Genomic DNA, 26,965 nt, shown 5'->3' with positions numbered 1-26,965 from the left:
TTGGCGGTCATTTTATACATGCCCGAGAAACAATACCGAAGCGGTGAAATCTACGACAGAAAGAAATGGGGGCTGGCGTGGAAATTGAGTAAAAAAAATAGGTTGATAAGCATAGGTTTTGGAAAAGTGTGCGCGCGGTGTTGGCATCAGTGTAGAGTGGGCTGACTGGGTGGGGTGGAGGCTAGGTACTGGAGTGAGAGCGTTCAGTGCGCCTTAGATGGTGATGGTGCGAACACCTCCGTGCTGAGCTCCCGATACTGGGGGTCTCGTCCTGTTGACGTTTCAAGGACCTGAAGTGGTAATCTTTTACTTGGAAACGAGCCCTGACTTAATTCCCTTCTCTGCTTGTTAACTTCTTGTGTGGTTTTAAAAAGTGCAATTTTTTTTTATAATTTTGATCTTTGTATCGAAAAGTAAAACACATCAAAAATATATATATGAAGTTATCGTGTTTTGAATCATATTAAATTTCAGAGTTAACTAAATAACTGAATTACGAATGTTAATACTTAACTGCAGAAAATCAATTTGAATTGTTTGACTCACACTGGATGATAGCAAGAAGTTAATATTTTGTTCTGAGCAATAGAGATAATTTATCGTCAGAATTGAGTGGGTTTATGGAGTAGCACTAGCGAACTTATTTTCTGTGGATTCTGCATCTTCATTTCTACGGGAACTTAGTTCAAGCATCAGCATCTCCACAGGTAATCAATTCTCGTACATTCAGTTCCACTGGTAATGAATTCTAGCATATTCATCTTTACAGGTAAACAGTTGTTGCAAATTCATTTAAACAGGTAATCAGTTGTAGCATATTCGACTCAACAGGTAATCATTTGTTGCAAATTCATCTCAACAAGTAATCAATCAGGTCAAGAAACATCTTCCTCTATAGGACTTCTCAATCTTGCAAGCACAATGATTAAGCTGTTGCATCTTGAGACACGATCGATCGCATAGACTTGGACATATGATTGATGTTCGAATTCATGTTGTTGATGAAGGTAGTCATGTATTGCATTGCTGAGGTTGCAAGTAGTAGTATGTTGCATTGTTGTTGCTGTATGCAGTTTATTGCATTGTTGTTGATGACCGTTGGTTTCTTGCATTGTTGCTTATCGAGGTAGTTTCATACATTGCTATTGATACAGGAATTTTATTTTAATGATGTGGTTGAATGTAGGGTATTGTATTGTTGATAAAAACAGTAGATCACTGAATTATTTTTGTTCAAAATCAGTAGTTCACTGAATTATTTTTGTTCAAAAGCAGTAGTTCACTGAATTAATTTTGATCAAAAACAGTAGTTCTCTGAATTATTTTTGCTCAAAATCAGTAGTTCATTGAATTATTTTTGTTCAAAAACAAGTAATTCTCTGAATTATTTTTGTTCAAAATCAGTAGGTCTCTGAATTATTATTGTTCAAAAACAGTAGTTCTCTGAAATATTTTTGAACAAAAAAAGTAGTTCACTGAATTATTTTTATTCAAAAACAGTAGTTCACTGAATTATTTTGGTTCAAAAACAGTAGGTCAATGAAATACTTTTGACGCAGGTAGTTTTCTGCATAAAGGAAACTCCATATTTTTTAATAATCCATATTTTTCTCATTCATGTCTCGAAGATTCTTGCTTCGATAAAGTTTATATTTAATGCGAATCGTTGCGAATTCTTTTCTCAACAGAAGTTTTTTTTCCTGTTTTTCAACCTATAATCTTCATAAATTACAGCCACATTGTTCCACCTTATTTATTTTATTGGAAAAAATATATTATTTAATTTTCTGTTGTATTGTTATTAAGTCGCAATTAGTCCCCCGTCACACATTTTAAGATTCACTCGATCGCATAATAATTCCATCGAGTGAAGGGTATTATAAGCATTTAACCGCTGGTTATATAGTTATTCTCGCCTTCCACCTTGTATCCACACACCTGCCTTGAGCTCCTTGTGGGTCAAGGAGCTCAAGCAGCCACTTGCCGGCACGTCATTATCTTGACTCACACCAGTCATTTCTTCCCCCCCTCCAGCCCGAGTTTGCAATGTTTTTGTAATGGTATTAATAGTGGTAATCCTAGTTTATGGCTGGAACGTCTCCAGCGGGTCTCAAGTGGGAACGATTGAAAAAATGATGGATTTGTGGAGGATTCTATACATTGTGGTACAGCTGCAGGAGGCACGTGTGATCAAGTCAATGCTCTGGTCCACACCTGGTCCAGACCTGATCCACACTGGCCCACTCCTAGTAATTTATATATTGACCAATGTCGCCAATATATATATATATATATATATATATATATATATATATATATATATATATATATATATATATATATATATATATATATATATATATATATATATATATGACAATGTCAGACCACGGAGGAAAAATGAAACAGCCCTGTTTCATATTTATATACATATATATATATATATATATATATATATATATATATATATATATATATATATATATATATATATATATATATATATATATATATATATATATATATATATATATATTATATAAATATATATATATATATATATGTATATATATGTGTGTATATCACGAAAATAAACACGTGATTAAGAATGTGACAATGTCAGACCACGGAGGAAAAATGAAACAGGAAATTTCCTTAAGTACTTTCGTATATTAAATACATCTTCAGAAGGTCATTTTACAGATCGAGTGATGGGTATAAATAGGCAGGAAGGAGTGGTGAAGTAAGGTGAGGTACAATACTTGGACAACGCAGAAGGCCCATTGGCCCATCACATGCACCCAATTGGCACATCCGATGTAGCACAATGGCCCATCTGATACAGCAGACATACAAGCATAATATATAGGTAATTATAACATAAAGAAGTAAATATATACAATAAATTAGTGAGACAAATGTTTTTCAATGATTCTACTTAAATCGCCCTTTAGCTGATCTATTAGAAATGGATCTAAGTTATATAGACCACTGCTAATATTCAAATTACTTTCTTTGGTGATCTGTATCAAAGCAGATTCAATTATGTTTCTGTTATAGGTGCTTTTACAATTTGTTATTGAAGAAGCACTCTCCCAATCAATTTGGTGAGCTTTTTCTGACAAATGCACAAACAAAGCATTAGACAATTGGCCATGTTTTACAGAGTATTTATGTTGCGATATTCTACATTTTAAATCTTTAGATGTTTGCCCGACATAGAACTTATTACATTCCTTACAAGGTATTTTATAAATGACGCAATTATCACTACGAGGGCTGTTCCTTACTAATAGCTTACCAACAGTGTTTTCGTAGCTAAACATTACATCTATATTAAAAAGTTTCAAGGCCTTGACAATATTCTCAAACCCAGAGAAATATGGTAAACATAACACATTCTTTGGGCGAATCCTTTCACTGCATACATTATTATAATATGTACGACGAGCTTTGTAAATTTAAGAATGTAAATTTACCTTTAATAATGAGTATTATTTACAGACTTTTGGAATGGCAATGGGGAATCCTCTATCGCCATTGCTCTCAAACCTGTACATGGAATTCTTTGAAAAGAAATTCGTTTCAAAAATAACTCCTGGAATCATTCCTTGGTTTAGATATGTTGATGATATCTTGTGTATTTGGCCTTCAGATGTAAACACAGACGAATTTGTAGCCAAACTTAATGACCAAGTTACCTCCATAAAATTTACTATGGAGACTGAAATTGATAAATGTTTGCCATTCTTAGATGTGCTTATTCATAGGGAAAACTCTTCATTAAAGTTTAGTGTTTACAGAAAACCTACGAACAATTTATCTTATGTTCATTATTTTTCAGGGCATAAATACAATGTAAAAAAGTCAATTTTTTCTTCAATATATCTAAGAGCTCTTCGAGTTGTGAGTCCAGAATTCTTAGATGAAGAATTTAAGAATATTGATTCGATTGGTCTTAAGCTTTGTTACCCACTGAATTTTTTGGAAGTTTGTCGTAACAAAGCTCGTCGTACATATTATAATAATGTATGCAGTGAAAGGATTCGCCCAAAGAATGTGTTATGTTTACCATATTTCTCTGGGTTTGAGAATATTGTCAAGGCCTTGAAACTTTTTAATATAGATGTAATGTTTAGCTACGAAAACACTGTTGGTAAGCTATTAGTAAGGAACAGCCCTCGTAGTGATAATTGCGTCATTTATAAAATACCTTGTAAGGAATGTAATAAGTTCTATGTCGGGCAAACATCTAAAGATTTAAAATGTAGAATATCGCAACATAAATACTCTGTAAAACATGGCCAATTGTCTAATGCTTTGTTTGTGCATTTGTCAGAAAAAGCTCACCAAATTGATTGGGAGAGTGCTTCTTCAATAACAAATTGTAAAAGCACCTATAACAGAAACATAATTGAATCTGCTTTGATACAGATCACCAAAGAAAGTAATTTGAATATTAGCAGTGGTCTATATAACTTAGATCCATTTCTAATAGATCAGCTAAAGGGCGATTTAAGTAGAATCATTGAAAAACATTTGTCTCACTAATTTATTGTATATATTTACTTCTTTATGTTATAATTACCTATATATTATGCTTGTATGTCTGCTGTATCAGATGGGCCATTGTGCTACATCGGATGTGCCAATTGGGTGCATGTGATGGGCCAATGGGCCTTCTGCGTTGTCCAAGTATTGTACCTCACCTTACTTCACCACTCCTTCCTGCCTATTTATACCCATCACTCGATCTGTAAAATGACCTTCTGAAGATGTATTTAATATACGAAAGTACTTAAGGAAATTTCCTGTTTCATGTATATATATATATATATATATATATGTATATATATATATATATATATATATATATATATATATATATATATATATATATATATATATATATATATATATAAACCTAGAAGGGGTACCACCTCTGGTGCAAGTGTAGGGACCCATAGCCTCGGAGAAGAAAATAAAGAGTACTCAGAGAAGACCTTGTGGATCCTCACTGAACACTTTGATATTTTCTTCTCCTGCCACCCCTATTCTTTTGGTATGTGTGTATATTTATCTAACTTTATTTGAAAATGTCATTACACAAAAAAAGTTACAATATTGATTACATGCAGGGTACAAGGCTGCTTGTCACAAGTTGAACAGCTCCTCCAGCTCCTCAGATGGCGGGCAGGAACCATGGATGCAGTGAGCATTTCCTCTCTGGATTGCCACACTAAGGCGCTGAAAAAGAAAACTGGCAGCTCTAGGGTCTCTAGTTATTTCGATTAGCTTAGACCCCAACTCCTTCAAAAAGCTAGCAGCACTTTTACCCCAGGCACCAAGTGTCTCTGAGGCAATGGGGACAAAATTGTAGTGGTGCTCAAGGTCTCTGTATTTACGTGACTTGGCCGCTTCCCGGTGATTGGCAGCTCCTCCTGCTTGTGTAACACTGAAGTCAACATAGGTATTGGCTAAAGTTGAAACGCATGTGTAGTCCCACACCAACTGTCTACCATTCTTCCAGGGGTTCACCGTGATTCCGTCTGGGCGACCGACAGGCTCATCAGAGTTGCGGGACATTAGGTAACGGGGCTCTCTCTCTGCTGGACAACCGGCTGTGGTAAGGCTTCTCTTAATAATGTCATTAACCTCGCCATGTCTTGCATGCCATCCTCCCGTCCTATGGCAAAGAAGGCCATGCCGTCCATATCTGTCGGCCTCTGCCTCGCCGCAAATACACCTGTATTCGGTGTGGATTGGGGCAGCGAGGCGGAGAGCCACGGCAATTCGGAGCCGTGGAGAATATATATATATATATATATATATATATATATATATATATATATATATATATATATATATATATATAAATATATATATATATATATATATATATATATATATATATATATATATATATATATATATATATATATATATATAAATATATATATATATATATATATATATATATATAAATATATATATATATATATATATAAATATATATATATATATATATATATATATATATATATATATATATATATATATAAATATATATATATATATATATATATATATATATATATATATATATATATATATATATATATATATATATATATATATATATATATGTCGTACCTAATAGCCAGAACGCACTTCTCAGCCTACTATTCAAGGCCCGATTTGCCTAATAAGCCAAGTTTTCATGAATTAATGTTTTTTCGTCTACCTAACCTACCTAACCTAACCTAACCTAGCTTTTTTTGGCTACCTAACCTAACCTTACCTATAAATATAGGTTAGGTTAGGTTAGGTAGGGTTGGTTAGGTTCGGTCATATATCTACGTTAATTTTAACTCCAATAAAAAAAAATTGACCTCATACATAGAGAAAAGGGTTGCTTTATCATTTCATAAGAAAAAAATTATAGTAAATATATTAATTCAGGAAAACTTGGCTTATTAGGCAAATCGGGCCTTGAATAGTAGGCTGAGAAGTGAGTTCTGGCTACTAGGTACGACATATATATATATATATATAAATATATATATATATAAATATATATATATATATATATATATATATATATATATATATATATATATATATATATATATATATATATATATATATATATATATATATATATGCAAACAAGCCTGAATGGTCCCCAGGACTATATACAACTGAAAACTCACACCCCAGAAGTGACTCGAACCCATACTCCCACAACTGGTATGTACAGGGACGCCTTAATCCGCTTGACCATCACGACCGGACATAAGGAAGTGATAGCCGAGGCTATATGAACCATCCGAGTGCCGGCGGGGAAGTGGTTCATATAGCCTCGGCTATCACTTCCTTATGTCCGGTCGTGATGGTCAAGCGGATTAAGGCGTCCCTGTACATACCAGTTGTGGGAGTATGGGTTCGAGTCACTTCTGGGGTGTGAGTTTTCAGTTATATATATATATATATATATATATATATATATATATATATATATATATATATATATATATATATATATATATATATATATATATATATATATATAGGGCCCCCGATTCAGCCCCCGCTCATGTAAGTCACCTGCACTCGATCATTTATATTTAGATTTGTCTAAGTAAAGTAGGATTACCGTTTGCTGAAATCTATTTTTTTTGTATTAGTGTTTATAAGGGTTGAAAATTTGTCATACAAATAAATGTGTATATATATGTGTTCCCGTATTTGGCAAACATAATGTTGTTGACATAGTGAATAAAAAAATAATAAACGAAATCAGTTTAAATGATTAAAATAAAAGAATATACATATTTTTGTTCTTTTGGGGTTTTATTAAAATGTCTCAAAGAATAGGAGGTTTGCGCGGGTTGCAATATATACTTCAAGAGGAAGATATACTGGCGGTATCTGTGGCCTGCACTTGACGCTGTGCCGACACTGTGCCACCGCTGTGCCACCGCTGTGCCACCGCTGTGCCACCGCTGCCTTGGTGGTGAGTGTCGGAAGGGGTATATGCTTCCTCCTGATATTAAAAAAGGTTCAGTCGGTAACAGGTTAGCCCTTCCTGGAGTGGGAGGGTTTCAGACGACATGAAGGGGGTCGAGGCCCCTTCCTTCCTTCCCACCGACCTTTACTAACTCCAGAAAGGGCTGGCCTTCCTCTTTTTCACCCCTTAACTCTCGTGAACCTGAAGGAGTTCGCCCTCTCTCCCCCTCTCACACACTAACCTCAGGAAGAGATAACTTCCACTTTCAGGAGAGAACATCCGCTTCACCCCAATCCAAACCCAACCCTCTTTAATGTCAGGAGGGGGGGATCTCCTCCACTTTCCCCCCATCTTCCCCCACAGCCCTCTGAGACTCCCCGCACATGAGTAATCACCTCTACACCACCCCTAAGGCCTGGTGGGTAGAGTGTGGTGGCAGAGCTCAAGGTCGAATCGATTTCTCTACCTCTATGTTTTGTCCCAAAAAACATATTAAATAATGCTTCATTTTCATAGTGAATGAAAATAAATATAAAATATATACACAGTAATTACATTATCTTGATGAATCAATGAGAAAATCCACAGGAGCATTGATAAGGATTCTAATGTATGCGCTTGGTACAAATATATAGTATTCTTAGGAATCCGATTTCCTAATAATTTCGGTCTGAAAAGCAGGAATAAACCGCTGTCTTAAGAACACAAACTACAGCAGAATGATGATGAATTGTCTGCGCAAGTCTGCGAATAATAAAGTGTCTTAAAATAGGCTATTGAAATAGCCTTCACTATTTTACTAATATTTTAGTAAATTTAGTAAATATTATTTTACTAATATTTTACTTCACTATATTCACTAATAGCCTTCGTGAAATTTTTTCACAGTATTTTTCAATATTTTTTCACAGTATTTTTCAGTATTTTTTTACAGTATTTTTCAATATTTTTTCACAGTATTCATTAGAAATGAATACTGTGGTGGATTGTAAAAATGAAATTCGCTGATAAGGTAGAGAAGGTCTATGTATCAATATAGTGACACACGTATCACTTTAGTATATTTGAATTGAATAGAAAAACACCAAATAATGTCTCACAGTGTCGTGTGAGAGAATAATTCAGTGTGGTAATACAATGTTATGCTTGAGTGAGATACACTGTATTATTTCAGTATAACAGAGTGTTGTTTCAGTGTAACATAGCGCATTTTTGTGTGTAATAGAGTGCATGATGATTTAGTACTATATAGATTGGATTGTTTCAGTGTAATACAGCATGTTCTTTCAGTGCAATACAGCATGTTCTTTCAGTGTAATACATTGTATTTGTTCAGTATAAAATAGTTTGGTGGGTCAGTATAATACTCAGTTTAAGTAACATTAGAGTGTAACAGTGAATTACTGTGTGTTGCTCCACTTATACATACAGTTTATACATGCTGTATAATACACTACAGTGTAATATAATACATCAGAGTGAAGAAACAGTGTAAAGAAGAACGTTTATTTCTGTAGTTCACTGAGATCTATGAATGAAATACATCGTGGGTAATGTAGTTATTGTAACGTGATAATTCAGTGGTTCTTGTTCTATCATCGTGTTCATCCGTAATATTCTAACATCATGTTCTACCATCATGTTCTTCAATTATTTAGTACCATCCTGTTCTACACTAATGTTCACAACCACGTGGATTTATGTTGTACCATCCTGAGTGACGTGCAAGTGAAGTATAGTGTGATGTGAGAGTGAAGGATAGTGTGTAGTGTGAGAGTGAAGGATAGTGTAATGTGACTGGATGATGGTGACAAAGGACTGGATGAAGAACCTGTCCTCACACTTAATGTGTCGCAATTTTGACGGTAATGACATCCAACGTAAATATTGAACTTCCGAGGCCGGCTAGTATGGATCGGCGACGCCAGCCGGCCCAGTCCTCGAGGTAAAGGCCGGATAGTGAGGAGAGCCGGATGGTGAAGGGGGGACCGAGCGCGGTCGAAATTGGGACTGGGGGAGAAGAGAAAACTGCGAAGAATGTGAAGAAAAAAAAAAGGCTCACGAATGAAGGTGATTTTTTTTCGAGAAATCATTGCATTTTTTCCTCCAAGAAACCATGTAGTAAACACATCATTACTGACCATATGTCTGAAAGGCTTACGAAAACTTTATATATATGTATATATATGTATATATATATATATATATATATATATATATATATATATATATGTCGTACCTAGTAGCCATAACTCACTTCTTAGCCTACTATGCATGGCCGAATTTGCCTAATAAGCCAAGTTTTCATGAATTAATTGTTTTTCGACTACCTAACCTACCTAACCTAACCTAACCTAACTTTTTTGGCTACCTAACCTAACCTAACCTATAAAGATAGGTTAGGTTAGGTTAGGTAGGGTTGGTTAGGTTCGGTCATATATCTACGTAAATTTTAACTCCAATAAAAAAAAATTGACCTCATATATAAAGAAATGGGTAGCTTTATCATTTCATAGGAAAAAAAGTAGAGAAAATATATTAATTAAGGAAAACTTGGCTTATTAGGCAAATCGGGCCTTGAATAGTAGGCCAAAAAGTGAGTTCTGGCTACTAGGTACGACATATATATATATATATATATATATATATATATATATATATATATATATATATGGCACAACTCTCCTAAACACGAGAGTGAAGTATACAACTTTAGAACACTTTCCCACCAGGAGACTCGAACCCTAGCCAGCACAGAAGCCTTCCAGCAACTGGCATAACAGGTATGCCTTAACCCGCTCCACCACCAGCTCAGACCCCTAAAAGAAATGGTAATTTCGGAGTATTTAAATACACCAAAGATCACCACCTCCCAAGAGCACTAGAGCAAGTGAGGGGTCATTTATACGTTTATTTCATCAAGTCCCTGTTAATATGGGAAGACACAGTGTCTATGCTTAAGGCACAACTCTCCTAAACACGAGAGTGAAGTATAGAACTTTAGAACACTTTCCCACCAGGAGACTCGAACCCTAGCCAGCACAGAAGCCTTCCAGCAACTGGCATAACAGGTACGCCTTAACCTGCTCCACCACCAGCTCAGACCCCTAAAAAAAATGGTAATTTCGGAGTATTTAAATACACCAAAGATCACCACCTCCCAAGAGCACTAGAGCAAGTGAGGGGTCATTTATACGTTTATTTCATCAAGTCCCTGTTAATATGGGAAGACACAGTGTCTATGCTTAAGGCACAACTCTCCTAAACACGAGAGTGAAGTATACAACTTTAGAACACTTTCCCACCAGGAGACTCGAACCCTAGCCAGCACAGAAGCCTTCCAGCAACTGGCATAACAGGTACGCCTTAACCCGCTCCACCACCAGCTCAGACCCCTAAAAGAGATGGTAATTTCGGAGTATTTAAATACACCAAAGATCACCACCTCCCAAGAGCACTAGAGCAAGTGAGGGGTCATTTATACGTTTATTTCATCAAGTCCCTGTTAATATGGGAAGACACAGTGTCTATGCTTAAGGCACAACTCTCCTAAACACGAGAGTGAAGTATACAACTTTAGAACACTTTCCCACCAGGAGACTCGAACCCTAGTCAGCACAGAAGCCTTCCAGCAACTGGCATAACAGGTACGCCTTAACCCGCTCCACCACCAGCTCAGACCCCTAAAAGAGATGGTAATTTCGGAGTATTTAAATACACCAAAGATCACCACCTCCCAAGAGCACTAGAGCAAGTGAGGGGTCATTTATACGTTTATTTCATCAAGTCCCTGTTAATATGGGAAGACACAGTGTCTATGCTTAAGGCACAACTCTCCTAAACACGAGAGTGAAGTATACAACTTTAGAACACTTTCCCACCGGGAGACTCGAACCCTAGCCAGCACAGAAGCCTTCCAGCAACTGGCATAACAGGTACGCCTTAACCCGCTCCACCACCAGCTCAGACCCCTAAAAGAGATGGAAATTTCGGAGTATTTAAATACACCAAAGATCACCACCTCCCAAGAGCACTAGAGCAAGTGAGGGGTCATTTATACGTTTATTTCATCAAGTCCCTGTTAATATGGGAAGACACAGTGTCTATGCTTAAGGCACAACTCTCCTAAACACGAGAGTGAAGTATACAACTTTAGAACACTTTCCCACCAGGAGACTCGAACCCTAGCCAGCACAGAAGCCTTCCAGCAACTGGCATAACAGGTACGCCTTAACCCGCTCCACCACCAGCTCAGACCCCTAAAAGAGATGGTAATTTCGGAGTATTTAAATACACCAAAGATCACCACCTCCCAAGAGCACTAGAGCAAGTGAGGGGTACCTGTTACGCCAGTTGCTGGAAGGCTTCTGTGCTGGCTAGGGTTCGAGTCTCCTGGTGGGAAAGTGTTCTAAAGTTGTATACTTCACTCTCGTGTTTAGGAGAGTTGTGCCTTAAGCATAGACACTGTGTCTTCCCATATTAACAGGGACTTGATGAAATAAACGTATAAATGACCCCTCACTTGCTCTAGTGCTCTTGGGAGGTGGTGATCTTTGGTGTATTTAAATACTCGGAAATTACCATCTCTTTTAGGCGTCTGAGCTGGTGGTGGAGCGGGTTAAGGCGTACCTGTTATGCCAGTTGCTGGAAGGCTTCTGTGCTGGCTAGGGTTCGAGTCTCCTGGTGGGAGAGTGTTCTAAAGTTGTATATATATATATATATATATATATATATATATATATATATATATATATATGTATATATATATATATATATATATATAATATTAGTGTATTATATATATATAATTAGTTATATATATATATATATATATATATATATATATATATATATATATATATATATGTCGTACCTAATAGCCAGAACTCACTTCTCAGCCTACTATTCAAGGCCCGATTTGCCTAATAAGCCAAGTTTTCATGAATTAATGTTTTTTCGTCTACCTAACCTACCTAACCTAACCTAACCTAGCTTTTTTTGGCTACCTAACCTAACCTTACCTATAAATATAGGTTAGGTTAGGTTAGGTAGGGTTGGTTAGGTTCGGTCATATATCTACGTTAATTTTAACTCCAATAAAAAAAAATTGACCTCATACATAGAGAAAAGGGTTGCTTTATCATTTCATAAGAAAAAAATTATAGTAAATATATTAATTCAGGAAAACTTGGCTTATTAGGCAAATCGGGCCTTGAATAGTAGGCTGAGAAGTGAGTTCTGGCTACTAGGTACGACATATATATATATATATATATATATATATATATATATATATATATATATATATATATATATATATATATATATATATATATATATATATATATATAAGTTTGTGAGGGTACCACCTCTGGTGCCAATGTGGGGACCCATAGCCTCGGAGAAGAAAATAAAAAGTATTCAGAGAAGACCTTGTGGTTTCTCACTGAACACTAATATTATCTTCTACCACCTCCACTCTTTTGTATGTACATATATATATTTGTTTTATTAGAACTTTGTTACAAAAAAGAAGTTACATATAGGGTACAAAGGTGGTTATCATAGGTTGTCGAGTTCCTCCAGCTCCTCAGATGGCGGGCAGGAACCCTGAATGCAGTGCGCATTTCCCCTCTGTATCGTCACGCTGAGGCGCTGGAAAAGAAAGCTGGCAGCTCTAGGGTCTCTTGTTGTTTCAATGAGCCTAGAACCCAGTTCCTTAAAAAAACTGGTAGTACTTTTACCCCTGGCGCCGATGGTCTCAGAAGCAATGGGGATAAAATTGTAGTGGTTATCCAGTTCTCTGTACTTACGGGATTTGGCTGCTTCCCTGTGGGTGGCAGCGCCACCTGGTTGTGTAACACTAAGATCAATGTAGGTCTTAGCCTGGGCTGATACGCATGTGCAGTCCCATACAACTGCTTGCCATTCTTCCAGGGGTTCACTGTGATACCATCCGGGCAACCAATAAGAGAATCAGAGTTATGGGGCGTTAGGTAACGGGGTTCTCTTTCAGCTGGGCATCCAGCTGTGGTGAGGCTCCTCTTGATGATGTCGTTAGCTTCACTGTGCCTCGAGTGCCATCCCCCTGTGCTTTGGCAGAGTAGGCCATAGTGGCCGTACCTGTCAGCAACCACCTCGCCGCAAATACACCTATATCTGGTGTGGATTGGGGCAGCAAGGCGGAGGGCCACAGCAATTCGGTGGGCGTGTGGTGTGAGATGCGTGCCAGTTGCCGACATTGGGGTTGCTAACAGGAAATCCCCTGCATGTGGTGCTGCTACTGCTGTGAGGCGAGCAATGTCGTGTTGTGTTGTTGCAGCACCCAGGCACTCTGCAGCAACTTGGTCTACAATGGGGCCATCCAAGCTGGATTGCTTGTGGGCTTTCGAGGATGGTGGTTGAGGTGATGGGCCTGCACGAGAGGCCCATTCTGTGGCATAACGTGTAAAATTGGAATCATGTACACCTGCCAGCTGATGTAAGTGGGCAGGTAGAATTTCCTTCACAAGGTCGTCGGATGCCGATAAGGAGGACAGGAAGGCTGGAACAGCGATTTGCGTTGCTGTTCGAACTCCGAGGCCCCCAAGTCTTACAGGAATACAGGAAAAGAGGCTTGTTTCCACTGTAGGTCATCAAGAGAGAGGTTAACGGCTTTTTTGGCATTGATTTCAGTAACCGGTCATACTCACCTATTTTTTTGGCTACTGTAAGATGGTGAACACCTCAGAAATAGGTTAACCTGGGGAGGGACAGACATCTGGTGATGAGGTAGAGTGCATCAGTATCCTCAATCCTCCCATCCATCCTCTTAAGGTCGGCGATTTTCTTATCAAGGACCTCATCGATGGCTTTCAACCCCAGGGGAGCTCCTAGGAGTGTGCTGTCTTCAGGTTTAGTTTTGTGGATATTTGGCAGAAGACCCTCTCTCTCTATTCTCTCTACGATGCCCTGGTTGGAACATATTGTTTCACATTTAGAAGGGTTCAGGGTGAGGCCTAAAACTGCACCTTGCTCCTGGATTTTTCGGATGTCCTCCAGAAGGGAGTCTTGGGAACCAGCTAGGGTACCATCATCCAAGAACCAGCTGTTAAGCTCGCTGGACAGGACCTCTGTGACTTGTTTGATGACTAAGCAAGGGGGACACCCTGTTGGACGCCTTCTCGCGAGTCAATTTCATGTTCGCCAAAAAAGTAGCTTTAGATCCATACTGTAGCATGAATGTACAAAAGGGTAGAGGGATGGGAAATGACTATGAACCGCACGGAGTACAGCATCCCTCCGCACCAAATTGAAGGCATTTTTGAAATCTAGCTTGATAAGGGCCTTTTCGTCTGTGATGTTGGCGATGAAGGCTCGAGCTGCATGGGCTGCCGCCTCACACCCTTGTGGAATGCCGAACCCGAGCTGTTTTGGCTTCAGCATGTTGGCCGCTGCATCACTAACTGTTCTTGCAGCTGCCTTTGCGAAGAGACGCCGGAGAGAATTGCCCACAACTATTGGCCTGATCCCTCCATCCTTTTTCTTTAGAGCACAGAAAGATGCTCCAAAAAAGATAGGTCTTATGGTCGCTGGTATGTTGCAACCTAGACATGTGTTGGTGAATCTGATTAGTTCCACCAAGAGGTTCTTTGCAATGTCACCCAAGGCAGGGTTGAGCATTTGCTTGAGGTGGTTGGGTTTTAGTCCTGTGAACCCACCTGCTGATCCTGTTGGGAAGGACATGGCTGCTTTATGGACCACAGATTCAGCCACCCAGAGAGGTTCTGCTCCAGTAGCCTCCACTTGTACAATGTCGTCCTCACGCCGAGCCCTGGGTGGGTGTTTCTCCCTTAGGGCTTGAGCTGTTGCGGCATCTCTGTCGGCAATTGAGTCCTCACTGGTGATGACTCTTATTGCGCCAATTGTGTTTTCTTCTTCTATTTTCTTGGTGACTGATGTTCTGATTTTTGATGTCTCGGATATGCCACTGTTGCTCTTCCTGCCGTGGGTGTTTCTCGCGCGAGTGGGAAGGCGCACCTGGTTGTCCTCCCTGGGAAAATCATTTATAGCTTTGATGAATGAGGCCGCTAAGGTTTTGTTTCTCCTTGCAGGGATGGCTAGACATATGTTGCCAAACATTAGGAGGTTGTGCCATGCTTGGGTCGTTCCAGGAGAGTCGTTGACCTTTCTCAGGAGGGCAGATAATTTGGCTGCTGCATGGGGGCGGGCTGCTTTAGGAATGTGTTGCAAGGTTCTGGACGATGTTGCTTTGATAGCTTCTAATAAATTTTCTGTGGGAATGAGGGTCTGGGAGGTGTTTTGCCTGACGGGTGGTGTGGGCTGTTGATTGGTGTTCTCCCTGGGAGGGCGCCCAGAACCCAAACACCTTGCTCCGTTGTGGTATTGATTGCGCACATTACCGTCACTCGACCGGATATAGCTTACCTTGTCACACGTCTGACATCTGCCTTGTCTACCCCCTGCTTGATGGCTCATCTTGGCTTGTAGAAGCCTGGCTGTCTGTTGAGAGCTGCGACATGGGCGGGTGCTGGGTTGGCGCTGGGCGGGCTCTGGGTGGGCGCTGGGCGGACGCTGGGCGGAAGGGTGGACGGCGGGTGGAGACTGGAGGGTGGGCGGCGGTTGGTGGCGGGGGAGATAGTCAGCTGGCCGTTGCACTTACTACTCAGATGCAACCCGTTCTCGCAAATTTAATAAGTCAATATTGACTTATTAAATATGTGCATAGGTGACATACTTAACATAATAGATACCCTTAAAAAGATTCATAGAAAACACCGACCTTACCTAACCTTGTTAGTATCTTAAGATAAGCATCTTATTGCTTAGTAATTACAATTATTACCTAACCTATAATAAGTATAGGTTAAGTAATAATTGTAATTACGAAGCAATAAGATGCTTATCTTAAGATACTAACAAGGTTAGGTAAGGTCGGTGTTTTCTATGAATCTTTTTAGGGGTATCTATTATGTTTAGTATATCACCTATGCACGTAGTTAATAAGTCAATATTGACTTTACGAATTTGTGAGAACGGGTTGTCAGATGAGTGGTAATACATATACCACCTCTATACGAAGTGTGGGTATACACCCACTACACAATATGTGGGTTTACATTGGGTGGGTGGGTAGCGTAGATACACACATGGGAGCCTCCCGGCTTCTATGGGCGGGTGGCAAGGTGGTCTCGTGGGTGGGGAGGAGACGTGGTGGGGTGGGGAAGGAGGGGGAGAGCAGGTACTTCCCTGTCTGGGGGCTGGGTGGGGGCGGGGGTCAAGGCGACACTAACACTGGTATAATTTTCCCGTATATCACTGCACAATGATGAAAGAATCATACACTTGTAATATGACTCACTGCACGTGTGATGTACCCACTATATGATAGATATGTTGCGCCAATTATCGCTGACGACGTAACTTGTTCAACAAAACTTTCAGAAAAGAAAAACACTATTTGGCACACGCGTAACCCCCACCTCTCTCTCCTGACCACACAACACCCCTCACTCACCCCCCACCTCCCCTCACTATGGGAGGGCTGCAGGGTCCATCCTGGCCCCTCACTCCAGCCTCCATGACTCCACACTGCCAACCCACCTGTTTTGATAAGTTTTCACATAGATGGTACACCGTAGGCACTTCCGGCTACTCCCAAGTCTGCTTGATGTATTCACGGTAAATATGGTTAAGTCTTGGTACGGTGAGGCCAAGATGTCTCAGGGTAATGGCTGAGAAGGCAGCAGCTCCTCCACCACACGTCCGTCCCCTAGGCCTCTCTCTCTCATATATATATATACATATGTCGTACCTAGTAGCCAGAACGCACTTCTCGGCCTACTATGCAAGGCCCGATTTGCGTAATAAGCAAAGTTTTCTAGAATTAATATATTTTCTCTAATTTTTTTCTTATGAAATCATAAAGGTACCCATTTCATTATGTATGAGGTCAATTTATTTTTATTGGAGTTAAAATTAACGTAGATATATGACCGAACCTAACCAACCCTACCTAACCCAACCTAACCTATCTTCATAGGTTAGGTTAGGTTAGGTAGCCGAAAAAGTTAGGTTAGGTTATGTTAGGTAGGTTAGGTAGTCGAAAAACAAACAATTCATGAAAACTTGGCTTATTAGGCAAATCGGGCCTTGCATAGTAGGCAGAGAAGTGCGTTCTGGCTACTAGGTACGACATATATATATATATATATATATATATATATATATATATATATATATATATATATATATATATATATATATATATATATATATATATATACTAGGTACGACATATATATATATATATATATATATATATATATATATATATATATATATATATATATATATATATATATATATATATATATATATATATATATGTCGTACCTAGTAGCCAGAACGCACTTCTCAGCCTACTATGCAAGGCCCAATTTGCCTAATAAGCCAAGTTTTCATGAATTAATTGCTTTTAGACTACCTAACCTACCTAACCTAACCTAACCTAACTTTTTCGGCTACCTAACCTAACCTAACCTATAAAGATAGGTTAGGTTAGGTTAGGTAGGGTTGGTTAGGTTCGGTCATTTATCTACGTTAATTTTAACTCCAATAAAAAAAATTGACCTCATACATAATGAAATGGGTAGCTTTATCATTTCATAAGAAAAAAATTAGAGAAAATATATTAATTCAAGAAAACTTGGCTTATTAGGCAAATCGGGCCTTGCATAGTAGGCCGAAAAGTGCGTTCTGGCTACTAGGTACGACATATATATATATATATATATATATATATATATATATATGTCGTACCTAGTAGCCAGAACTCACTTCTCAGCCTACTATGCGAGGCCCGATTTGCCTAATAAGCCAAGTTTTACTGAATTAATATATTTTCTCTAATTTTTTTCTTATGAAATGATAAAGCAACCCATTTCATCATGTATGAGGTCAATTTTTTTTTATTGGAGTTAAAATTAACGTAGATATATGACCGAACCTAACCAACCCTACCTAACCTAACCTAACCTATCTCTATAGGTTAGGTTAGGTTAGGTAGCCGAAAACGTTAGGTTAGGTTAGGTAGGTTAGGTTGTCGAAAAAACATTAATTCATGAAAACTAGGCTTATTAGGCAAATCGGGCCTTGCATAGTAGGCTGAAAAGTGCGTTCTGGCTATTAGGTACGACATATATATATATATATATATATGTCGTACCTAGTAGCCAGAACTCACTTCTCAGCCTACTATTCAAGGCCCGATTTGCCTAATAAGCCAAGTTTTCATGAATTAATGTTTTTTCGTCTACCTAACCTACCTAACCTAACCTAACCTAGCTTTTTTTGGCTACCTAACCTAACCTTACCTATATATATAGGTTAGGTTAGGTTAGGTAGGGTTGGTTAGGTTCGGTCATATATCTACGTTAATTTTAACTCCAATAAAAAAAAATTGACCTCATACATAGTGAAAAGGGTAGCTTTATCATTTCATAAGAAAAAAATTATAATAAATATATTAATTCATGAAAACTTGGCTTATTAGGCAAATCGGGCCTTGAATAGTAGGCTGAGAAGTGAGTTCTGGCTACTAGGTACGACATATATATATATATATATATATATATATATATATATATATATATATATATATATATATATATATGTCGTACCTAGTAGCCAGAACTCACTTCTCAGCCTACTATGCAAGGCCCGATTTGCCTAATAAGCCTACTTTTCATGAATTAATGTTTTTTCGTCTACCTAACCTACCTTACCTAACCTAACCTAACGTTTTCGGCTACCTAACCTAACCTAACCTATAAAGATAGGTTAGGTTAGGTTAGGTAGGGTTGGTTAGGTTCGGTCATATATCTACGGTAATTTTAACACCAATAAAAAAAATTGACCTCATACATAATGAAATGGGTAGCTTTATCATTTCATAAGAAAAAAATTAGAGAAAATATATTAATTCATGAAAACTAGGCTTATTAGGCAAATCGGGCCTTGCATTGTAGGCTGAGAAGTGAGTTCTGGCTACTAGGTACGACATTATATATATATATATATATATATATATATATATATATATATATATATATATATATATATATGTCGTACCTAGTAGCCAGAATGCACTTCTCAGCCTACTATGCAAGGCTCGATTTGCCTAATAAGTAAAGTTTTCCTGAATTAATATATTTTCTCTATTTTTTTTCTTGTGAAATGATAAAGCTACCCATTTCATTTTGTATGAGGGCAATTTTTTTTTATTGGAGTTAAAATTAACATAGATATATGACCGAACCTAACCAACCCTACCTAACCTAACCTAATCTATCTTTATAGGTTAGGTTAGGTTAGGTAGCAGAAAAAGTTATGTTAGGTTAGGTTAGGTAGGTTAGGTTGGCGAAAAAAACATTAATTCATGAAAACTTGGCCTATTAGGCAAATCGGGCCTTGCGTAGTAGGTTGAGAAGTGCGTTCTGGCTACTAGGTACGACATATATATATATATATATATATATATATATATATATATATATATATATATATATATATATATATATATATATATATATATATCTACACACACATATTTTTTCAAGCCAATATCATCTCAGCTTTGTCAGTCAAGACTGAAAATGTCTTTAGATAATTATGCTATATTTTCAGTGTTTTTTAATACTGAAAATGTATACGTTAAAGGCTGCATTATTCAATATTTAGTAAATATCATGAAAATATACAATCAAAGGAAAGTTTTTTCCGAACAAAATTATATTTTCGAGTAAGGAATTTTTTTTTCGAAGGAATGAGTTGAGTTTTCCAGCTCAGAATTTGATGAATTTCTTGGTGGTGACTCAATGGTCCGGTTGCATATTTTTCCTCCCTCGGCCACGTCTTCAACGTATACGCTTGTTGCAAAATTTGCATAGAGGCCTCCTCGGCGAATATTGAAATCTTTGGGAGTAGGTCACGCTTTCAGAATACGTATATGCTCGCCTTGGTACCCTATCGTGTATTCTGTCACCTTCCTCACCGAAACTTTCGGAATCCATCCTCCTGCCATCCTAACCTGCGTCACCCACACCTGTAACCACGCAAGCCTGTCACCCCTACACATGTGGCTAGCTAGAAAAGCGTCACTCACATGTAGCACCTTCGTAACTTAAACCTGCAACACTCATAGAGGGGTAACCAAAGCTGCATAACCCATACCTGCATTAGCAACCCAAAACAAAATCTCCCACACCTGCCTCTAATATACCTGCCTGCTCTAAGTGGAACGTTGTTTAATCTTTTTTACCCTCCTAGCTGCTGCTGCTTTTACCAAAATTTCTCAGTTTTTCTTATCAAGACGAATGGCGGTACCGTTTTGTATGGCTACTCGTCTTAAATCCAGTGTGACATCAGCGTCAAAAGGTTTCTTATCTTGCTTCGTAATAACTTGTGTGTAAACTTCTTGTTTATAAATTATAAATATAGAGCATTCATACAATTTTTACCTTTGTTGAAGTTGTAGGATTTTTCCCCATGGTCAGTGAGAGTAAAATATTACAATTCTTAATATTAATATAATTATTGAAATATATGAAAATATATATTTTTGAGGGCTTGACTAAATGCTACTAAGTCTTAAGAATTCAGCGTCTGTTAATTTAGATTTGTTATGGTAAGGAAATTTGACGTGAGGCATACTTACACCAGAAGACAAAGTCTACTCTGCAAACGATGGCTTTTGTTGATTATACATTCATATCTAAATGCAGACGATGAGTCACAATAATGTGGCTGAAGATATGTTGACCAATGAAATTGGTCATTGTCATTGTTCAATGTTGCAGCTGCTGTGTTGTGGTCAATGTTGCAGCTGCTGTGTTGTGGTCAATGTTGCAGCTGCTGTGTTGTGGTCAATGTTGCAGCTGCTGTGTTGTGGTCAATGTTGCAGCTGCTGTGTTGTGGTCAATGTTGCAGCTGCTGTGTGTGTGGTCAATGTTGCAGCTGCTGTGTGTGTGGTCAATGTTGCAGCTGCTGTGTGTGTGGTCAATGTTGCAGCTGCTGTGTGTGTGGTCAATGTTGCAGCTGCTGTGTTGTGGTCAATGTTGCAGCTGCTGTGTTGTGGTCAATGTTGCAGCTGCTGTGTTGTGGTCAATGTTGCAGCTGCTGTGTTGTGGTCAATGTTGCAGCTGCTGTGTTGTGGTCAATGTTGCAGCTGCTGTGTTGTGATCAATGTTGCAGCTGCTGTGTTGTGATCAATGTTGCAGCTGCTGTGTTGTGGTCAATGTTGCAGCTGCTGTGTTGTGGTCAATGTTGCAGCTGATGTGTGTGGTCAATGTTGCAGCTGCTGTGTTGTGGTCAATGTTGCAGCTGCTGTGTTGTGGTCAATGTTGCAGCTGCTGTGTTGTGGTCAATGTTGCAGCTGCTGTGTGTGTGGTCAATGTTGCAGCTGCTGTGTTGTGATCAATGTTGCAGCTGCTGTGGTGTGATCAATGTTGCAGCTGCTGTGTTGTGGTCAATGTTGCAGCTGCTGTGTTGTGGTCAATGTTGCAGCTGCTGTGTTGTGGTCAATGTTGCAGCTGCTGTGTGTGTAGTCAATGTTGCAGCTGCTGTGTTGTGGTCAATGTTGCAGCTGCTGTGTGTGTGGTCAATGTTGCAGCAGCTGTGTGTGTGGTCAATGTTGCAGCTGCTGTGTGTGTGGTCAATGTTGCAGCTGCTGTGTTGTGGTCAATGTTGCAGCTGCTGTGTGTGTGGTCAATGTTGCAGCTGCTGTGTGTGTGGTCAATGTTGCAGCTGCTGTGTGTGTGGTCAATGTTGCAGCTGCTGTGTGTGTGGTCAATGTTGCAGCTGCTGTGTGTGTGGTCAATGTTGCAGCTGCTGTGTTGTGGTCAATGTTGCAGCTGCTGTGTTGTGGTCAATGTTGCAGCTGCTGTGCTGTGGTCAATGTTGCAGCTGCTGTGTTGTGATCAATGTGGTCAATATGAAGATATGATGATCCAATCACACATCTGAAGGTGAAGAAACGACGACGTTTCGGACCGTCCTGGACCATTGGTGTGATCGAAACGTCGTCGTCTCTTTATTCTCTGATGTGTAGCTTGTTGTTCATATTTAAAAATAAATTTAACGTAGTTATCTCAAAGTTTCATTTTACGGAGTTATGTCTCATTTTAATCTAGAAATAAGTATATAAATTTCAAACTTTTTTACTTCTTAATTCTAACTTGTACTCATCAATCAATTAGACGTTGTTCCACTTCATAACTGGTAACTTGTATGTGATATCTTTAGTTAGTGGATACAGCTAATTAAAAATAAAAATTAAAAACTCATTCTACATTAAGGTCCTAGAGACAGATGAGCAGGACATCTGTAGTAGTACCCTGAGCACTTGTTTTCATAAGTTTTGATGAGTTTATTAGGTATATTTCCATCTCAGAAATCACTAATCATCAAGACTTCAGTGTAATTATACAGGACTGACAATGTAAGTATTTTATTGACGTTATTATAGAACGTGGCAGTTGTTTGATTTTAACCATTTGGGCATAAATAAAGACAAACGTAATTGCCTTTGATCGTTGTTTAATGTGTTACAAAGATCGTTTTCAGGAGGTGTTTTGTTGTTGTCGGTTAGTTTCCGTTCCGTCATCGGGTGACTAAAGGCTTAAATTACATTTTTTGTTCTCTTTTTTTTTTTTGTAAACTTTAAACGTCGTTCTAGCTTTTATTTAATTTATAAATGATGTATATTTTCGTCGCATTTATTTAGTATGAACGTCTAACTTTATATGTATTGACTATAAGGATACCTTAAGCCTACTTACTTAAGTCTACAATGTATTTTTGTACTTTCTTTTCAATCATACAAATACCTTCTTAAAATTATATGTTAAAATAAGGATCTGCCCGAAACGCACTGCGTGCTAGTGGCTTTACAAGAATGTATAACTTCAAGTCTTTGTAATCTAATAAACCCAATGTACCTTCTTGTATATGAATAAACAAACAAAGAAATAAATAAATAAATAAATAAATACCTACAATTATTCGAGTGGATTCAGACCTAAGGAATACTCTTTGTCCGTTCGTCAGTTAATTCCACATAACTTATAAGTGATTTTGACTTTACTCAAACTTGGCAAACTTTCTGGTGTTAGTTAAGTATTATTTGCATTTTGATATTAAGCTAATAACGTTTTCTAACGATGTTTTAATCACTAATTTGATATTTTTCATCTTAAACGGGAGTTATTTGAACTTTGTTGACTATGTGGTACATAAACCTGTAGCTCTTACTCTATGGAATGATTTCGAATGGAAATATTCACAAAAAAGTAATGATTTGATTTAAATTTATCCAAACATGGCAAAAATGGTTCATTAGCTCATTTCAAATGGTTCAAAAATGGTTCGTTTCAAATGGTTCAAATGGTCTATTTCATTTATCTCAAACACTGAATCAAATTATTAAATTGAAGAGTTATCATGCGTTACAGTGTGACAAGATCCATACTGATATGTTTGTGAAGAGTTAAATTTCGTTTTTCAGAGTACAATCATTCTAATCATTTGCAGATTATATTTCAGGGTGATACGAGACTTGTGTTATGATGTGTGTGAATACTGTTTGTGCCTTGCTGAGTAGAGCTATTAGCTCTTGGACCCCGCCTTTTTATTCAATCTATATTTTCTCTATTATGTCTACTACTTATATTTCACTTTAAAACACACACACACACACACACACACACACACACACACACACACGCGCACCTCGCCAAGACTTTTGTTTGTAATTATCAGGAGAAAGTGCCAAGCCATTACGACTTTATAGCATTTTAAAGGGGTCAGGATTTAGGATGGGTTGGGAGGAGGAAGGAATGGTGCCCAACCACTTGGATGGTCGGGGATTGAACGACGACCTGCATGAAGCGAGACTGATGAAAGACGATTAAACATAAATAGAAAGACTGATTCAACAGAAATAGAAAGACTGATTCAACAGAAATAGAAAGACTGATTAAACAGTATGTCAGGATTTCAAACAGAAATGTAATGATAACTTGTCAGAAAACAAGAAGCTATTTCGGGTAAGAATTTGTAAGGAACATTTCGGAAAGACGATTAAAACTATCAAAGATAAACATGGGAGAATGCTATCTTGGTGAGCTGAAAAAAATGAAAGTAGGCAGAGAGAGAAAACTCTGAAAATCGAGTGAAGAAAATTCATGAAAGCTATGCAGATGAGAGCGTGATCGGGTTCACTGGTGGGGGTGTGTGAAGAATGCAAGATAGAATGAGAGAATGTCCAAATTCTGAAATATAGAAAAATTGCATAGTGTGGAAAGGAATGGGATGCGTTTGTGTGTGTGTGTGGAACCTTTCACTTAAAAGTTTGGAAAAAGTGGTAGGCGATGGTGAATTGGCTGGGCACATTACCTTTCATCTAATACTTCTATTCATCTAACAATTAACAGAGTTAGGCAACTGTTGTTGGGTTGTTTTTTGGTAGAAAGACGGTAAATAGTGGTGGGGAGGGGGGATTCCTCGATATATGACTAAAATATATATATATATATACAGAGGCTGTCAGTCCCCGGCAAAATGAATAATTAATTACGTCTGTGAGTACTATTTAGTGTTTATATATCAAATACTTTCTCCCGTTTTAGAAAGCGTATATACAACCTTTATCAACAATTAACTTCTTGAAGGATTGATTGATGAAGATTAAGCCACCCAAAAGGTGGCACGGGCATGAATAGCCCGTAAGTGGTGGCCCTTTTAAGCCATTACCAGTATCAAAAGCTGATACTGAAGATCTGTGGAGGTGCGACTGCACCCTGCGTGACGGGAGATGTCTCGCTTGTGAATATGTTAAGATGAAGATGAAGCCACCCAAAAGGTGGCACGGGCATGAATAGCTCGTAAGTTGTGGCCCTTTTGAGCCATCACCAGTATCAATAGATGATACTGCAGATCTGTGGAGGTGCGACTGCACCCTGCGTGACGGGAGATGTCTCCCGGACCAAATAGTGACCAGATGGAAGGAGGTATTCACCTTCAATTGAATCTAAGTCACATGAACATTATGACATATTTGAGAGCTCTATATTATCATAAAGAGGCTCTTTAATGGAAACTCTTTAAGAGTTCACGTCAACGTTAGAGCTCTTTTATTCCCATTTTATGATCGCCGTAAATTCTAAAATATTAGAAATTGATCGCCTTATATAAGCTGGACATGGATTACCACTTTTACTTAATCCCACCGGGATTGCCATGTCTCTATTGGGATGGCCATGGCAGCCATAGAAGGCACACTTGAGACATTCACACTTTGCATGATCATAACAAAACACTTCATGCCTTACCAAACAGCGTCGTTCGTTGTAATTAAAACTTTCTTCACCTTCCCCCAACGTAAGTCCATTTCCTTGTAGTGCCCCTAAGGTCACGACATAGTTAATTAAGCAGGGTTCGAAATATTTAGGGGACATGGTCAAGACGCTATAATTTCTGGGTGATAAGAAAGCCTGAGGAAGTAGTTAGGTAGTTAAGGGTGTTTTGTGAGGGCTCGTCACGACAATATCGCCCCTTTGGGTAGTGCCATATTACACTCTGAGGCAACACAGTGGCACAGTAGTCTTTGGTGCTACACAGTGGCTATTGAGAGTGTTTCACTGGTCTTACAGAGTGTTACTTCAGCCACTTTCAGTCAAACCCAGGGGGGGTTTGGGCCAAATATGACGCACCGCTGTTTTCAATAATTGGCAAATTTTCGGTATAAATATTCGTAATTTGAAAATTAAAATAGGTGCAGAGAGTCAGAATTCGGCTCAAAAACCACCATCAGGAGTCAAATTTCTGACATTTACGAAATTTTGAAAACTGCAGGGTGTTACGGCCCTCTCGGGACGCAACGGGGTTCTTACTCTGATGTTGTTAGAGTCAGATATATATATCCGTTCCCAAGCCAGTAGTGGCTATCAAGGGATGAGATCCGTGACGCAAGTAACTTAAAGGGAGTAGGGAAAGAAAGCTAAGAACTTAATATAATATAATGTCTGTCACCAATAAATAATATATAAAACGGTTACACAAGGGGGGGGGGGGGGTATTAACACTATACAAGGGGATTAATCCATAATCGTGGTCTTCTGCTGAAGACGCTGGTGCTACAACTCTCGGTGCCGAGTCCTTGGTGCTTTCTTCGTGGCCTCACGACGTGTCCTCTGAGAATGCCGAGCCTACCCGGGCCACAGGTCAGCCAAAACCCAGGTCCACTGGGGGCACCGCCGTGGAGGCCGTCAACCACACGTCCAGCTGGTCTGCTGGCAGGTTCTGAGCCAACAAGGCTGGTACGGCCACTCCACGAACGATAAAAGGGGAACGCCCTAGACAGGAGCCTCGTGTGACAACACAAGTCACTCTCCTGTC

At 38.5% G+C, this 26,965-nt stretch overlaps 1 protein-coding gene across 3 annotated transcripts in view; it reads left to right on the top strand.

Moving 5' to 3' along the window:
• Positions 1 to 212: 212 nt before the first annotated feature.
• LOC123748003 (matrix-remodeling-associated protein 5-like) overlaps positions 213 to 26,965 on the top strand; it is a 97,493-nt gene continuing 70,740 nt past the window's right edge. For 2 of the 3 annotated variants that reach the window (XM_069324413.1, XM_069324411.1), the window contains exons 1-2: positions 213 to 298; positions 475 to 707. The gene's annotated coding sequence lies outside the window, so the exon portion shown is untranslated. Of the gene's footprint in view, positions 299 to 474; positions 708 to 5,530; positions 5,627 to 26,965 lie in introns of all 3 variants that reach the window. The other variant, XM_069324412.1, reaches the window with a different exon arrangement.

This window comes from Procambarus clarkii, chromosome 14 (assembly GCF_040958095.1).
Source record: "Procambarus clarkii isolate CNS0578487 chromosome 14, FALCON_Pclarkii_2.0, whole genome shotgun sequence".
In the NCBI taxonomy this organism is placed as follows: domain Eukaryota; kingdom Metazoa; phylum Arthropoda; class Malacostraca; order Decapoda; family Cambaridae; genus Procambarus; species Procambarus clarkii.
This window is presented reverse-complemented; position numbering and strand designations above follow the sequence as displayed.